This window comes from Oncorhynchus masou, chromosome 24 (assembly GCF_036934945.1).
Source record: "Oncorhynchus masou masou isolate Uvic2021 chromosome 24, UVic_Omas_1.1, whole genome shotgun sequence".
NCBI lineage: Eukaryota > Metazoa > Chordata > Actinopteri > Salmoniformes > Salmonidae > Oncorhynchus > Oncorhynchus masou.
In genome coordinates this window covers 94,970,637-94,988,560 of record NC_088235.1, presented here as the reverse complement: position 1 = coordinate 94,988,560, position 17,924 = coordinate 94,970,637, and the positions used below count along the sequence as shown (strand labels likewise).

Here is a 17,924-nt window from a genome sequence, read left to right as displayed (position 1 = left end):
TCTGCGTAGAGGTGGATCAGAGACTCACCAGCAGCAAGAGCGACCTCATTGATGTATACAGAGAAGAGAGTCGGTCCAAGAATTGAACCCTGTGGCACCCCCATAGAGACTGTCAGAGGTCCGGACAGCAGACCCTCCGATTTGACACACTGAACTCTATCAGAGAAGTAGTTGGTGAACCAGGCGAGGCAATCATTTGAGAAACCAAGGCTGTCGAGTCTGCCGATGAGGATGTGGTGATTGACAGAGTCGAAAGCCTTGGCCAGATGGCTGCACAGTAATGTTTCTTATCGATGGCGGTTAAGATATCGTTTAGGACCTTGAGTGTGGCTGAGGTGCACCCATGACCAGCTCTGAAACCAGATTGCATAGCAGAGAAGGTATGGTGAGATTCGAAATGGTTGGTAATCTGTTTGTTGACTTGGCTTTCGAAGACCTTAGAAAGGCATGGTAGGATAGATATAGGTCTGTAGCAGTTTGGGTCAAGAGTGTGTCCCCCTTTGAAGAGGGGGATGACCGCAGCTGCTTTCCAATCTTTGGGGATCTCAGACGACACGAAAGAGAGGTTGAACAGGCTAGTAATAAGGGTGGCAACAATTTCGCCAGATAATTTTAGAAAGAAAGGGTCCAGATTGTCTAGCCCGGCTGATTTGTAGGGGTCCAGATTTTGCAGCTCTTTCAGAACATCAGCTGAACGGATTTGGGAGAAGGATAAATGGGGAAGGCTTGGGCGAGTTGCTGTGGGGGGTGCAGTGCTGTTGACCGGGGTAGGAGTAGCCAGGTGGAAAGCATGGCCAGCCGTAGAAAAATGCTTATTGAAATTCTCAATTATGGTGGATTTATCAGTGGTGACAGTGTTTCCTATCTTCAGTGCAGTGGGCAGCTGGGAGGAGGTGTTCTTATTCTCCATGGACTTTACAGTGTCCCAGAACTTTTTGAGTTAGTGTTGCAGGAAGCAAATTTCTGCTTGAAAAAGCTAGCCTTGGCTTTTCTAGCTGCCTGTGTATAATGGTTTCTAGCTTCCCTGAACAGCTGCATATCACGGGGCTGTTCGATGCTAATGCAGAACGCCATAGGATGTTTTTGTGTTGGTTAAGGGCAGTCAGGTCTGGGGAGAAGCAAGGGCTATATCTGTTCCTGGTTCTAAATTTCTTGAATGGGGCATGTTTATTTAAGATGGTTAGGAAGGCATTTAAAAAAATATCCAGACATCCTCTACTGACGGGATGAGATCAATATCCTTCCAGGATACCCCGGCCAGGTCGATTAGAAAGGCCTGCTCGCTGAAGTGTTTCAGGGAGCATTTTACAGTGATGAGTGGGGGTTGTTTGACCGCTGACCCATTACGGATGCAGGCAATGAGGCAGTGATCACTGAGATCTTGGTTGAAGACAGCAGAGGTGTATTTAGAGGGCAAGTTGGTTAGGATGATATCTATGAGGGTGCCCGAGTTTAAGGCTTTGGGGAGGTACCTGGTAGGTTCATTGATAATTTGTGTGAGATTGAGGGCATCAAGTTTAGATTGTAGGATGGCTGGGGTGTTAAGCATGTTCCAGTTTAGGTCGCCTAGCAGCACGAGCTCTGAAGATAGATGGGGGCAATCAGTTCACATATGGTGTCCAGAGCACAACTGGGGGCAGAGGGTGGTCTATAGCAGACTGCAACGGTGAGAGACTTGTTTTTAGAGAGGTGGATTTTTAAAAGTAGAAGTTCAAATTGTTTGGGTACAGACCTGAATAGTAGGACAGAACTCTGCAGGCTATCTTTGCAGTAGATTGCAACACCGCCCCCTTTGGCAGTTCTATCTTGTCTGAAAAGGTTGTAGTTTGGAATTAAAATTTCAGAATTTTTGGTAGTCTTCCTAAGCCAGGATTCAGACACAGCTAGAACATCCGGGTTGCAAGAGTGTGCTAAAGCAGTGAATAGAACAAACTTAGGGAGGAGGCATCTAATGTTAACATGCATGAAACCAAGGCTATTACGGTTACAGAAGTCGTCAAAAGAGAGCGCCTGGGGAATAGGAGTGGAGCAAGGCACTGTAGGGCCTGGATTCACCTCTACATCGCCAGAGGAACAGAGGAGGAGTAGAATAAGGGTGCGGCTGAAAGCAATAAGAATTGGTCGTCTAGAACGTCTGGAACAGAGAGTAAAAGGAGGTTTCTGGGGGCGATAAAATAGCATCAAGGTATAATGTACAGACAAAGGTATGGGTAGGATGTGAATACAGTGGAGGTAAACCTAGGTATTGAGTGATGAAGAGAGAGATATTGTCTCTAGAAACATCATTGAAACCAGGAGATGTCATTGCATGTGTGGGTGGTGGAACTAATAGGTTGGATAAGGTATGGTGAGCAGGACTAGAGGCTCTACAGTGAAATAAGCCAATAAACACTAACCAGAACAGCAATGGACAAGGCATATTGACATTAAGGAGAGGCATGCTTAGTCGAGTGATCAAAAGGGTCCAGAGAGTGGAGAGGTTGGTGGGTGGTCACGGCGATCCAGACAGCCAGCCAGGCCATCGGTAGCAAGCTAGCATAGGATGGACGTCTGTTATTAGCCACCTCTTGCGCTCCGTCAGTAAATTAGTGGGGTTCCGTGTGGTAGAGGGGACCAATCCAAATCACACAACAACAACAAAAATAAAAACAATAGATATAGCTAGAGGCCCAAGAAGAAGAAAAAATAACAATAACAATAAAAATAAATAAATAAATTGTCCGATTATCTATTCAGATAGCAGTCGATAAGACAGCTAATGGCTAGCAGGCCGCAGATGGGCGCCCAGGCAACGTCGCGACGGAGGAACTAGACGGATAACTCCCTTGGGTAGACAACGTCGGCAGTTCAGCCGTGAAGGCCCGGTGGGGCTCCGCGTAGGCAGCAAAACGGGTCCGGAATAGGTGACCGCAGCCCAGGAGTGATTGATGGAACTCCTCAGCTGGCTAGCTCCGGAACAACTGATATTCACTCCGGAATCGACGAAAGCTTAAACTAGATTCTGATTAGCTTCTGGATTAGCTTCTGGCTAGCTCCTGGCTAGTTTCTGGCTAGTTTCTGGCTAGCTTCTGACCTAGCTTGTGATTAGCTTCTGGATTAGCTTCTGGCTAGTTTCTGGCTAGCTTCTGGCTAGTTTCTGGCTAGCTTCTTGGAGTTTGGAGTTTCTGGCTAGCTTCTTGGATGATTACAGATTTGAGGTAAATAATACTTTTTTATACTTTTTTATAAATATAAATAGGTGAGGTGGGTTGCAGGAGAGTGTTTTGAGGATGAGTTTATGGAAAATTTAAATGTAAAAAAATTTATGAAAAAAGTTGTATATATATATATATATATATATATATGGGACACGACAAGACGAGGACAAAAGACGTCTGAACGGCTATGCCATCTTGGTTCGAAAGGACTGCCTGCATCCCAAATGGCCCCCTATTCCCTATAGTGCATAACTTTTGACCAGGACCCAAAAGGCTCTACATAGTGCACTGTGTAGGGAATAGGGTATCATTTGAGATACAGCCTGAGGGTGAGTAGTATTTGGCCTAGAGATGTGTCATTAAGAGTAAGTGGCTTGCATAATACTATTTATCCAGAGCTTCATCTTTCCTACTGACCAGCTCCAATGTCACCAAGGCCTGCTCTGCTCTCAGGTGAGAACTAGTGCATGGGTGTGGCCCCTCTAAGGTTAGCTCGAGATATCTAAGAGCTGGTTTCCTGGACACCATTTAAGCCTAGTCCTAGACTAAAAAGGATAGGGGTGCTTGGGGGGGAAACTCTTCCTGTGGTCCTGTGTGGCTCAGCTGGTGAGAGCATGGTGCTAGCAACACCAGGGTCGTAGGTTCAATTCCCATGGGGAATGTATGCACTCACTACAAGTCAGTCAGTCAAGTCCCCTACATGTAAGCACTAATGACTCATGGGACGAAGTGAATCAGACAAGGAGTAGGAGTTCGTTAAATAGTCAATTATGGTGTTCTTTATTAGAGACACATGTAGGAAACAGACTGAATGTATATAATATAACTGTGGCTGTGTGTCTGCCCAATACATTGGTCGGCAGGAGGCTAGGATGACGTTAGGGGAGAGACGGGAGAGCTAGCGCAAGCACACACACAAAAGCACAGGAGTCTATAAATACCCCATCACAACTGTGTGACAGCAGCTTCCACACCGTCTGTGGTTCACAACAAGGCTCTCTGTCTGACATTGTATTGTCTGTAGGTAATGTTGACCACTATAGTTCAGCCATTAGTCTGCATTTACAACACACCCTTGATAGTCCTGAAGGACCAGGATTGACCTTCACTTAGTAGGGAGCAGGATGTATGTCTGCCTCTACAGGGGAGTGACACAAGGACATCCAACAAGGAAGTGCAGAGTCTGCAGAACTGGACTCCACCACTGCAGTCTGCAGACCACAGATGAACATATAGCACATGAACATACACACACACACAGATGAACATATAGCACATGAACACACACACACACAGATGAACATATAGCACACACACACACAAAGTGTTTTCCATAAGCACCGGCCGTCGGCCAAATAGCCGATAACAGACTCATTGTGACCCGGGTACTTTTTCCACTTAATTAACTAGGCTTCTATTCAATTTGAAAGTTTCAATTCGTTAGTCAGAAAAATCTGTATAGCTTTCTACCGCTAGAATGAACGATATCCATCTTCTAGTGATCTAATGATAGGACAGACACCTGTCAGCCACAAAGCAATCGATGACAGGGACAGAGCTGGTTTGTCAGCCTGCTGTCTGTCCCACCTCTCGGTACCTGTGTTATTTTTTTGCACTCTGGTTGGCTGCAAACAAATTTATTTTCACAGAGAATGATGCTTCTTCATCGTCTCCCGTAAGTGAATTTACATGTCCCATGTAATGTACGTGGTGACAATTAGTTGAAATCTACTTAATTATTGTTTTGTGGCACATTCAATCATTTTCTTTCGCCCGTTTCATAGGCCTACTATAGCCAGTCACGGAGTCAGGAGCATAGGCTATTTACTGTTCTTTGATTGATGACCAAACAGGAAGTGATGACTAGTTTATAAAAGGTGTTGAACTGACTGAATAAAGTTCATCTGCTATTCATAAATCATACAACGTCGTTATATGTCTATGGTATTGCATCAGGACAAGTAAACCAAAGAACTTATTGGTATTTTCCTAGGATTCAAAGGTGTCCACAGCAGCAGAGCCAAGAAAACATATCATTTGAAAAGCAAACATCATTGTGGCGATTCATATATGTTGCAGTACAACTGTAAATATGACTTTAATTAAGGTTATTGTTAAAAAAGACTATCTTACTTAGAACATAGTCCTGATCATATAGGCCTAGGCCTAAACGATACCCAAAACAACTAACAGCACACTGAATTGATACATTTTCAGTCATTTTAATTGTAAAGACATGTCTTTCTATACCACAACTCATTTTACCAATCTGGGAGGTAAAGTCATTAAAGTATTAAATAATGCAGCTGTGTATTTCAACTGGAATCAAGGCATTAGAATGTACCAGAGGCCACCAAAATAGAGCTTGTTCTGCAAAACAAATATTGTGAGGGGCATGCCCCCCCAGACAGGAGCTCCCTGGCTGGCAACGTTTCCTATTTGGCTGGCTTCTCCATGTACTTACAAAAAGCACTGCACACAACACACACACACACACAAACAACACACACTCCTTTGCATCCAGTCAACAGTGTGGCCCTAACACTTATCTGTTTTAGTTTTTGAGAACTGGGGGGGTCAGAGATGAAGTCAGAGATGATGAAGAAGAACAGACGCCCTGATTGGCATTTGTTTGTTTTTAGAGACGATTGTGTGTGTTATTCATTCTGTACAGTAATCACAAGTTCAAGAAAGGCTAGTTGGTGTGGCTTTAAAGGGTGAAGCTGTGAACAGAATCATGTACTGTTATTATGATGCAGTATGACCTGCCACTATTGAGTTGAACGTGTTTGGGCATACAGAGCGGCAGGGCTTGGAATTATAATAAATCTCATTCATTAACTCAGACACAACAGAATGGCACTCCAACAACAGCACCAGATTGGCCCCCAACGTCACACTGATGTCGGCTTCCAAAAATAACTTCCTTCCATCACCCCACCCCACACACACAGTCACACACCACTCCAAGTGGATTATTCTCTTTAAATATCATTCATTCATGGGAACAGAAAGCAATTTTCACCTATGTTCCACTAGAGAGCACAACGTAGGTGTCACTGTCAGGACCCAGTTACGAACCCGGGTCTCCGGAGTGAGAAACAGTCACTTAACCAACTGAGCCACGAATAGTCAGCAGAACCCAGAAGATGAGGCAGACACAGCAGTAGTTGAGACGGTGTATTTAATAAAGTAAAAAGTGAAGTCCTTCAGGAAAACATGTAACTCCACAACCTCAAAAGGAATTCCACAAGAACAAGGTAATCCACAAGGTAATCCTCCAAGACAAAAAGGTAAATCCACAAGGTGGTAGGTAAAGCATAAAATGCCTCAAAATATACTCAAAAATAAATAAACAAGAACAAAAAACAGAATTCCACAAGAGCGTCCACCGGGATCAACAAGAGTACACAGAATACTAGGGCTGGGTGCTAACATACAAACACAGAGCAAAGAACTGAGGGAAACTAAGGGTTTAAATACAATCAGGGGAAACGAGGCACAGGTGCAAATAATAATGGGGATCAAGGGAAAGCAAAAGGTCAAAAAGCACAATGGGGGCATCTAGTGACCAAAAACCGGAACAACCCTGGCCAAATCCTGACAGTCACGTCTACTCCCGTGCCCAGGCGCTCGACATCGCCGTTCTACTAAACCCCCGGTCCTGGCAACCCATCTTTACTCTCACCTGAACTGCATTACTCCCTGATTACTTACCCTTTATATAGCACTCTTTTATTATCACACAGTATTGGTGATGTTTTCTTGTCAGACGTTTCTCTTGTTTTGTGTCGTTCTATGTTCGTTAATATTAAACTCACTAACTGCACCTGTTCCCTGACTCCCTGCGTCGACGTTACAGTAGGGCTGTAACGGTAATGGAATTTTGGATGATGGTAATTGGTCATCCAAATGACCGGGGTCTCCGTAATAACCTTTCAAATAGCAAAAACATTATTGCATAATGGGTGGACTGGTGGCCATTGCGAGTGTACACATAGGAGCGAAGCAGGAAGTAAAACCAGGAAGTGTACCCATCAATATGTGCTATGATTTGTTGATTCAACTCAACTGACGTTGCAAAGAATAGACTCCATTGCATGAGCCACATCAGTTAACATCATTTGAATGAACATGCTACATTACGATGGCCAATATTGCATCACAATATCAGGCAGACATTGCGAGTGTACGCATGAGTTTATCAGTCAAATTTCCAGGGTTAGAGTTTCTAAACCCATTTTCATCCTTTGGTACAACACTTTGCTGGTTCCAGCAAGGGGCAACAAAGTTTCATCACGTTGTTAAGAGTCAATGTTATCGCAGAAAGGACTCAACCGCACAAACACCCGGCTGTCCTGTCTTCAGTCAGCTGTTCATTCCACACACACACACACACACACACACACACACACACACACACACACACACACACACACACACACACACACACACACACACACACACACACACACACACCACAAGCACACAGTTACACACAATACGCACACAAATAACACACATGACATACAGACACGTGTGCACGTGTCGTGCGTGTTAATCTTGTGTGTGTGTATCTGTTGGTGTGAATGAATAGGAGACGCCCTGCTAACCCAATGATACAGATGAGGAGTTGCATGGAGGCTTTTAATTCCATCTACGCTGCTCAGTTGTCCAGGCAACGCTACCTATGACGTCATCATTCTGCCCCATTCCGGATAAAAGAGCTACGCTTTCGGAGCCCCAGGGGGGAAAGGTGAAATTGTCCGTTTTAACCCTGTTTTGGTTGCTTCCTGCTATGACAAGCTGTTTGTCATTCCTCTGTGATTCAGCAGGTTTAATCACATATTACTGACTGTAACGTCTCATAAATCACTAAACCTTTCCTCAAATTGGATTGACAATAATCACTAAAACCCATCACCATATTCAGTGGACATTAGTTCAAATAAGCTTTAGAATTGAGTGTTATTGCTATAGTCAGTGTTCAGTATGTCTGGCTGGTTGTTCCATACACTGACCTTTCTAACCACTGTAGGCCCACACAATGGCAGGGCACAGCATAATCTCTTATCTGGCTGCTTGAGGAACTCAAAACGCTTTCAGAGACTGAGAGTAAAAACAACACAGCCAAGGGAACAGATGAGTTCACAAACAAATGAATGACACAATGGGGTCTGACTGGGTTGTTGAGACACAACAAGAAGACCACTGAGAACTGGATGCACTGCTGGGACTGTCTGCGAATCAAATGCTCAACTGGGGCCACCCATACAGGAATACAGACAAACCTATAGGCTTTCTTCAACCTGCATGTAGATATATACAGTCTTTACAACATAACCCAATTCCAGAGGGCAACGATGTTTGAAATAACATCATTACAACCCGTTTACGAACATTTCAGACAGTTCTGCTCTATGGGATGCAGTTTGGCATAGGAGCTGGAGTAGCCTAGTGCAAAGCATCCCTGTAGACCATGCTTTATAATACAATGATCTGTGAGGAGTCTGTCTATGATGAGACTGGTTAAGTAGAAACCACTCAAAAATGTTTCATTCTAACAATCTGCATGATCCGCCTTTTGGTGTTGAACAGAGTGCTGCCTTCAGTCACAGCGTCAGAATAACTTCATCCCTTTGATACACACATACACAGTGGTGTAAAGTACTTCAGCAAAAATACATTAAAGTACTACTTAAGTCGTTTCTGGGCGTATCTGTACTTTATTGTTTATATTTTTGACTACTTTTACTTTTACTTCCCTACATTCCTAAAGAAAACAACGTATGTTTTTCTCAATACATTTTTCCTGACACCCAAAAGTACTTACATTTTGAATGCTTTGCAGGAAAATGGTCCAATTCAAGCACGTATCAAGAGAACACCCCTGGTCATCTCTACTGCCTCTGATCTGGCGGATTCACTAAACATGAAGGCTTCATTTTGTTATTATGTCTGAGTGTTGGAAAGTGCCCCTGGCTGTGCGGACATTATTTAAACAAGAAAATTGTGCCGTCTGGTTTGCTTAATATAAGGAATGTTAAATGATTTATACTTTTACTTTTGATACTTCGGTATATTTTAGTGATTACATATACTTTTGATACTTAAGTATATTTAAAACCAAATACTTTTAGACTTTTACTCAAGTAATATTTTACTGGGTGACTCACTTTTACTTGAGTCATTTTCTATTTAGATATCTTTACTTTTCCTCAAGTATGACAATTGGGTCATTTTCCACCACTGCACACACATACAAAGTTCATGACTCTGATAGGCTCTAACAAGGGTTGGTTGACAGACAAAACCAAACAAAGGATGTTCCTCCTCATATTAAACCAATAGCTGTGGCTTGCCAGTGTAACTGGCGTTGACGAATAGAAGAGTGGGAGAGGGGCATGGGGGCAGAGAATTAAGGAAAAGAACAATCATCCCCTTGTTATCCCTTATGTGTAGTTTAATCTCTGTTAATCCATGCCATGTTAACTGAATCATCAAACCAGATTAAGACAGGGGGAACTAGAACCTGTCAGAATCACAGGAACTTCAAATTGATTCAAAAACTGCATCCCAAAAAGATCCCTATTCCCTATATAGGCTAGTGCATTAGGGCTCTATTCAATAATACATAATAGGGTGCCATTTGGGACACAAAGTCTCAGGTGGTTACTCCACTTCTCGCCTGACCTTTTGATTCACCTTAAATGATCTACAGCAGTGGTTTCTTATATAATTACATTACATTTCTACATTCAAAACGCTTGCATGGCATGAACAGGCTCAGACCTTTTGAAGGTGAAAGAAGATAGTCATTTATGGTACATGTACTGTAAGTCTAGTGGGCAAAGAACACTAACACACTAATAATGGTGACTCTTCATCAGGCCTTTCAGACAGACATCATTCTGAACCAAGGTTACTGCTTTCAAGTCAACTTTGGCAAAAGTTAAAGAAGATGTGCTATTCTTGTTAATTCCATTACAGGTCATCTTATAAAGTCTTGGACGTAACAGGTGTCTGAACTGGTCACAGTACCTTACAGGCTCAACCAGACCAGACTGGTAAAACAGCATTCATACACTCTTAGAAAAAAGGGTTACAAAACAGCTCTTCAGCTGTCCCCATAGGATAACCCTTTTTAGTTACAGGTAGAACCATTTTTTGTTCCACGTAGAACCCTCTATGGAAAGGGTTCTACATGGAACCCAAAAGAGTTCTACCTGGAACCAAAAAGGGTTCTACCTGGAACCAAAATGGGTTCTTCAAATGGTTCTCTTATGGAGAGAGCCAAATAACCCTTTAAGGTTCTAGATATAGCACCTTTTTTCTAAGAGGTTATGATCACTTCATCACTATATTGATCACTATATTTATCATTTACCAGAGATGGAAAAAAATATCTATATTTACCATTTAACAGAGATGAAAAAAATATCTATATTTACCATTTACCAGAGATTTAAAAAATATCTAGAATTGTCATTTACCAGAGATGAAAAAAATATCTAGATTTACCATTTAGCAGAGATGAAAAAAATATCTAGATTTACCATTTAGCAGAGATGGAAAAAAAATCTTAAAACATTGAACACAGAGCAAGTTCCAGATCTGTCAATGTATCATTGCACTGTCTCTGCAACTACACATCAACAGTCACAAATTTCGACCCATCACATTTCATTCAGAAAAGTCTGATATCAGCAGTGTGTGCTAATTCTCATTGGCCATACATTGATTTATTATTAAAGATTATTATTGGTGTTTTATTCAACCCCAGACATGTGTGGGTCTGAGTTCCTCTGAAGAAGACAGCATAAAGGAAAACATCAAGTTGTTCTACCCAACAGCAAAAACTACATTACTATGTAATTACAAAAACATGTATATATTACAAGAACATATACTATGCTGGCGCTGGAGTAAAACAGTGATGCCACACATTTGCTTAAACCCACTTGGGATAAGAGACTGACCATATGGCAAGACAACGGCATCACACAGGCAGGAGTGAGAGAAACCCGACGTGTAACAAAACGGCAGGTATCCTAATCCTACACATCCATACCAACTGTAATCTGTAGAAGTTAAATTACATGTGCTCTTAACGCCTATAGAATTAGAATTATGTATATTCTGTTCTCATTAATCGAACCCCGATAGCTCTGCACTCACCTGCTTTATGGCTGGCCTCTGTTCCAAGCGCAAAATCTTAAGAGTTCTTGGGCTGCACAATTTTCGAAAAATCTGTTTTCATTGCTTCTTGGAGTCGATAAAGTATCTTGAAGTCTGCTGAAATCGAGTCGTCGTGCTTTTCTTGGGTATAAAGTAATTAATATTTTATTTTATTTTAATTAACATTAACCTACTGTTATGATCGACTCCGTCGACTTTTAGCCAATCGCGATTCCGTTGAGCTGCACGGCTGAGTGACAGACAGAATGGAGGAACGAGCTTTTTTCTCTCTGGTCTGTCTGAATACATGGAATGGTGGGGAAAATGGTTTTAGGGAGGACTGGAATTGTGCAATTTATCTCCACGTCTCCTTCTTTATATACAGGGCGCCCTCTGCCTGTGAGCCTGCCTCCCTGACTGTTCCTCAATCTCATAGCTACTGTATTAGGCCTATCGATGTGAATATTGATGTGTGTATTCGGAAAGTATTCAGACCCCTTGACTTTTTCCACAATTTGTTATGTTACAGCCAAATTCAAAAATGTATGAAATTGTTTTTTCTCCTCATCAATCTACACACAATATTTCATTATTTAACCTTTATTTAACTAGGCAAGTCAGTTAAGAACAAATTCTTATTTTCAATGATGGCCGAGGAACAGTGGGTTAACTGCCTGTTCAGGGGCAGAACAACAAATTTGTACCTTGTCAGCTCGGGGGTTTGAACTTGAAACCTTCCGGTTACTAGTCCAGCGCTCTAACCACCAGCCTACCCTGCCGGTAGCAAAAACAGGTTTTTAGAATTGTTTAGAAATATACATATCACATTTACATAAGTATTCAGACCCTTTACTCAGTACTTTGTGGAAGCACTTTTGGCAGTGATTAAAGCCTTGAGTCTTCGTGGGTATGACGCTACAAGCTTGGCACACCTATATTTGGGGAGTTTCTCCCATTCTTCTCTGCAGATCTTCTCAAGCTCTGTCAGGCTATTTTCAGGTCTTTCCAGAGATGTTTGATCGGGTTCATGTCCGGCCTCTGTCTGGGCCACTCAATGATATTCAGAGACTTGTCCTGAAGCCACTCCTGCATTGTCTTGGCTGTGTGCTTAGGGTCCTGAGGTCCTGAGTGCTCTGGAGCAGGTTTTCATCAAGGATCTCTCTGCACTTTGCTCCATTCATCTTTCCCTCGATCCTGATTAGTCTCCCAGTCTCTGCCGCTGAAAAACATCCCCACAGCATGATGCTGCCACCACCATGCTGCACCGTAGGGATGGTGCCAGGTTTCCTCCAGACGTGACGCTTGGCATTCAGGCCAGAGTTCAATCTTGGTTTCATCAGACCAGAGAATCTTGTTTCCCATGGTCTGAGTACCCTTTAAGTGCCTTTTGGCAAACTCCAAGCGGACTGTCATGTGCCTTTTACTGAGGAGTGGCTTCCGTCTGGCCACTCTAACATAAAGGGCTGATTGGTGGAGTGCTGCAGAGATGGTTGTCCTTCTGGAAGGTTCTCCTACCTCCACAAAGGAACTCTCGAGCTCTGTCAGAATGACCATCAGGTTCTATGACCAAGGCTCTTCTCCCCCAATTGCTCAGTTTGGCCGGGTGGCCAGCTCTATGAAGTCTTGGTTGGTTCCACCAAATCTCGGTGGTTCCGAATTTCTTCCTTTTAAGAATGATGGAGGCCATTGTGTTCTTGGGGACCTTCAACGCTACATAAGTGTTCTGGTACCCTTCCCCAGATATGTGTCACAACACAATCCTGTTTCAGAGCTCTGTGGACAATTCCTTCAACCTCATGGCTTTGGTTTTGCTCTGACATGCACTGTCAACTGTGGGACCTTATATAGACAGGTGTGCCTTTCCAAATCATGTCCAATCAATTTAATTTACCACATGTGGACTCCAATCAAGTTGTAGAAACATCTCAAGGATGATCAATAGAAACAGGATGCTCCTGAGCTCAATTTCGAGTCTCATAGCAAAGGGCTGAATACTTGTGAAAAACAGGTATTTCTATTTTTTATACATTTGCAAAAATGTCTGTAAACCTGTTTTCACTTCATCATTATGAGGTATTGTGTGTAAATTGATGAGGGAAAAATTAATTTAATACATTTTAAAATAAGACTGTAACCTAACAAAATGTGGAAAAAGTCAAGGGGTCTGAATACTTTCTGAAGGCATTGTAAATTGATACATGTAGAGTATATTGATATGTGTTCATGTGTATTGATGTGTATACAGGGCTCATCTGTGAAAGATACCTTGAATCCCTGTCAAAATAAAGGTTAAATACATTTTAAGATATGTTATGTTTAAATTAAATGTAGGCCATCTATTAAAATACTGAAGAAGTCCAAGTTTGTTGACACACACATACTTTAACATGGGCATGACAAATAGCCTATAATAAATATACCATGAGGGCCTTCAAAGTTTCGCAGCGGTCTAAGGCACTGCATAGCAGTGCTTGAGGCGTCACTACAGACCCGGGTTCGATCCAAGGCTGTGTCACAGCCAGCCGTGACCGGGAGACCCATGAGGCGGCGCACAATTGGCCCAGCGTCGTCCGGGTTAGGGAAGGGTTTGGTCAGCCGGAATTTCCTTGTCCCATCGCGCTCTAGCGACTTGTGGCGGGCCGGGCACCTGCAAGCTGACTTCGGTTTCCTCCGACACATTGGTGCGGCTGGCTTCCAGGTTAAGCGAGCAGTCCGGCTTGGCAGCATCGTGTTTCGGAGGACGCATGGCTCTTGACCTTCACCTCTCCCGAGTCCGTAGGGGAGTCAATATTTTCTTTATTTGATATTATTTTATTATTATGTATTGTTAAATGCTGTCCTCTCAACAACATATTCAAATGGATAGAGTCTGAAGAGGACGTTAACCTGTTGATCCGGTGTTATCTGTCTTGTCAGTGTGAGTCTTCTGGGAGGGTGAGTAGAGAAACAGGATGGACAACGCAAAGTTCCACATGCCATAGGTTCCTGTGAGAAAGGCACTGTGACTGTGCATCTGGATAGAGTAGTCACCCAAGCAGAAAGAGTAGTCACCCAAGCGCCAGTAGACTTCAATAACCTGGTGGAATGGAACGGAGTAGAATACAATAGAATGTAAAACAATAAAATAAGAATTTATTGTCCCCCAAAACAGGAAATGATGTATCTGAATTACACAAGAGGGAGGGTTATTCTACTCTTAAAACAGAACAAATTGACCCATGTGACCCATCACTCTAGGATATTATTGTTGCTCTCACTTCTGTATACTTCTGGCCCTTCCTTGGACACTGTGATAACTAACTTCCAAACGAGCTTCAATGCCATACAACACTCCTTCCATGGCCTCCAACTGCTCTTAAACGCTTGTAAAACCGAATGCAAGCTTTTCAACCGTTTGCTGCCCGCACCTGCCCGCCCGACTAGCATCACCACCCTGGACGGTTCTGACCTAGAATATGTGGACAACTTTAAATACCTAGGTGTCTGGCTAGACTGTAAACTCTCCTTCCAGACTCATAATAAACATCTCCAATCCAGAATCGGCTTTCTATTTCGCAACAAAGCCTCCTTCACTCACGCCACCAAACTTACCCTAGTAAAACTGACTATCCTACCGGTCCTCGACTTTGGCGATGTCATCTACAAAATAGCTTCCAACACTCTACTCAGCAAACTGGAGGCAGTTTATCACAGTGCCATCCATTTTGTTACCAAATCACCTTATACCACCCATCACTGCGACCTGTATGCTCTAGTCGGCTGGCCCTCGCTACATATTTGTCGCCAGACCCACTGGCTCCAGGTCATCTATAAGTCTATGCTAGGTAAAGCTCCGCCTTATCTCAGTTAACTGGTCACGTTAACAACACCCACCCGTAGCACACGTTCCAGAAGGTATATCTCACTGATCATCCCTAAAGCCAACACCTAATTTGGCTGCCTTTCCTTCTAGTTCTCTGCTGCCAGTGACTGGAACGAATTGCAAAAATCGCTGAAGTTGGAGACTTTTATTTCTCTCACCAACTTTAAACATCAACTATATGGAGCAGCTAACCGATCGCTGCAGCTGTACATAGTCCATCTGTAAATAGCCCACCCAATCTACCTACCTCATCCCCATACTGTTTTTATTTTATTTACTTTTCTGCTCTTTTGCACACCAGTATCTCTACTTGCACATCATCATCTGCTCATTTATCACTCCAGTGTTAATCTGCTAAATTGTAATTATTCGCTCCTATGGCCTATTTATTGCCTACCTCCTCATGCCTTTTGCACACACTGTATATAGACTTATTTTTTTCTACTGTGTCAATGACTTGTTTATTGTTTACTTCATGTGTAACTCTGTGTTGTTGTCTGTGTCACACTGCTTTGCTTTATCTTGGCCAGGTTGCAGTTGCAAATGAGAACTTGTTCTCAACTAGCCTACCTGGTTAAATAAAGGTGAAATGTAAAATGTAAAATGTAAAAACCTGACTGACGATAAAGAAGATGACAGTCACGGCTGCATATGCCAGAGTGACCAACACCAGGAACCTGAATGTGAAGATAATGCCCCAATAACACCAGGACAGACATGTTTGTGTTAAGACCAACTAAAGGGTATGGGGAAGCACTGTCTGTGCCCAATGACAGAAAAGGTAGAAGTTTGCCCTTACCACAGATATTCATTCATCCTCATCATGGTTATGTTTATGATTGAGAGTAGGGTAAACTGATCCTATACTTGTTAGTGTTGAGACAAACTCAAGGTAATGGAGTGGTACTGTGCCACTTTAAAACAAATTGAATAATTATTGCCTTTTACCCACCCTATAGCTTAGTCTTCTGTTTTCTGTCATGGCCAGCAGTTGGCCTATTTTCCCACTGATGTTCTAGAATACCTGCTAAACCATGACACACAGAAAGAGGAAGTACAGGCACAAGGAAATACTAGCCACAATGATGAAGGCCATCTGTTGTTAAGGTTAAGGAGAATACAATGCAGTTTTTTATAATACAAGGATAATGAGGAAAATGCTCCCAACATTATAGTTATAATTATAATGTAATAGTGGTTTTGTATCATAGACATACAGATGCAGTTATTGTCTGAAGAATACTGCTATCTCTGTCCCCAAGTCTAATGACCAGATGTTGTGGAATGGATTCATCCCATGAACCTTTGAGAGTCAAATACTATCGTTGTCAAAATGAAACAGATCAACTAATGCCAAAATAAAAAACGAATTGATGAATACTACCTCTCACTCCGGTCAACCGACCCACCCTTATCAGCAGGACGAATAAGGACTGACGTATCGGTTTGTAAATCAAGCAAAGCTTGTTTTTCATCCTTTGGTAAATTCTGGAAAGATTTGGACCCCTGTTTATTCTTAAGGAGATGTCCAACATCTTTTTCCACAAGTCTGCAATATGTCTCGATAGAGTGATTGCGATTGGCTGGAGGTATAAAATAACTATTGCTTCTAAAAGGAGTCGGAGTATGTGCAGGAGAGCAACCTACTGGTTCAATAGAAGTGTCAGAATTAGGAGAGCTAAAGTATTCCCTTAAACTGATGTTTCTAAAAAGCTTAAACATGTCTACCTTAACATCAAAATCGTTGCACTGGGTTGTAGGCACAAAAGATAACCCTTTATTAAGCAAAGAGACATGGGCAGGGCTGTCTGTAGAACCTGCCACATACGTCTCGTGTTTGATCCGTTGAATTGCGACTCCACTTTGTCTCTATACGGACATTTTGTTTGTTTCATTGCCTTGCGGATGGAATAAATACACTGTTTGTATTCAGTCATAATCCCAGTCGCCTTGCCGTGGTTAAATGCGGTGGTTCGCGCTTTCAGTTTTGCGAGAATGCCACCATCTATCAACGGTTTCTGGTTAGGGTAGGTGTTAATAGTCACAGTGGGTACAACATATCCTATGCACTTATAAACTCACTAATCGAATCAGCATATACGTCAATAATATTCTCTGATGCTAGTTTCATGTAGTCATGGCTCTATTTAGTACTGTGTGCCTTCCATAGTCTGTTCTGGACTTGTGGACTGTGAAGAGACCTCTTGTGGCATGTCTTGTGGGGAATGCATGGTTGTCCGAGCTGTGCACCAGTAGTTCAAACAGACAGCTCAGTGCATTCAACATGTCAATACCTCATAAATACAAGCAGTGATGAAGTCAATCTCTCCTCCACTTTGAGCCATGAGAGATTGACATGCATATTATTAATATTAGCTCTCTGTGTACATCCAAGGGCCAGCCGTGCTGCCCTGTTCTGAACCAATTGCAATTGCAAAGTCCTTTTTTGTGGCACCTGACCACACGACTGAACAGTAGTCCAGGTGTGACAAAACTAGGGCCTGTAGGATCTGCCTTGTTGACAGTGCTGTCAAGAAGGTAGAGCAGCGCCTTATCATAGACATACTGTACAACTGCCCATCTTAGCTGTTCTCTCAATATGTTTTGACCATGACACTTTACAATCCATGGTTACTACAAGCAGTTTAGTCACCTCAACTTGCTCCATTTCCACATAATTTTAATTA

General features: G+C 42.6%; 1 protein-coding gene across 1 annotated transcript in view; it reads right to left on the bottom strand.

Moving 5' to 3' along the window:
• gng12b (guanine nucleotide binding protein (G protein), gamma 12b) overlaps positions 1 to 11,704 on the bottom strand; it is a 73,594-nt gene extending 61,890 nt beyond the window's left edge. Inside the window, exon 1 of the mRNA XM_064935751.1 lies at positions 11,376 to 11,704. The gene's annotated coding sequence lies outside the window, so the exon portion shown is untranslated. The remainder of the gene's footprint in view (positions 1 to 11,375) is intronic.
• Positions 11,705 to 17,924: the final 6,220 nt, after the last annotated feature.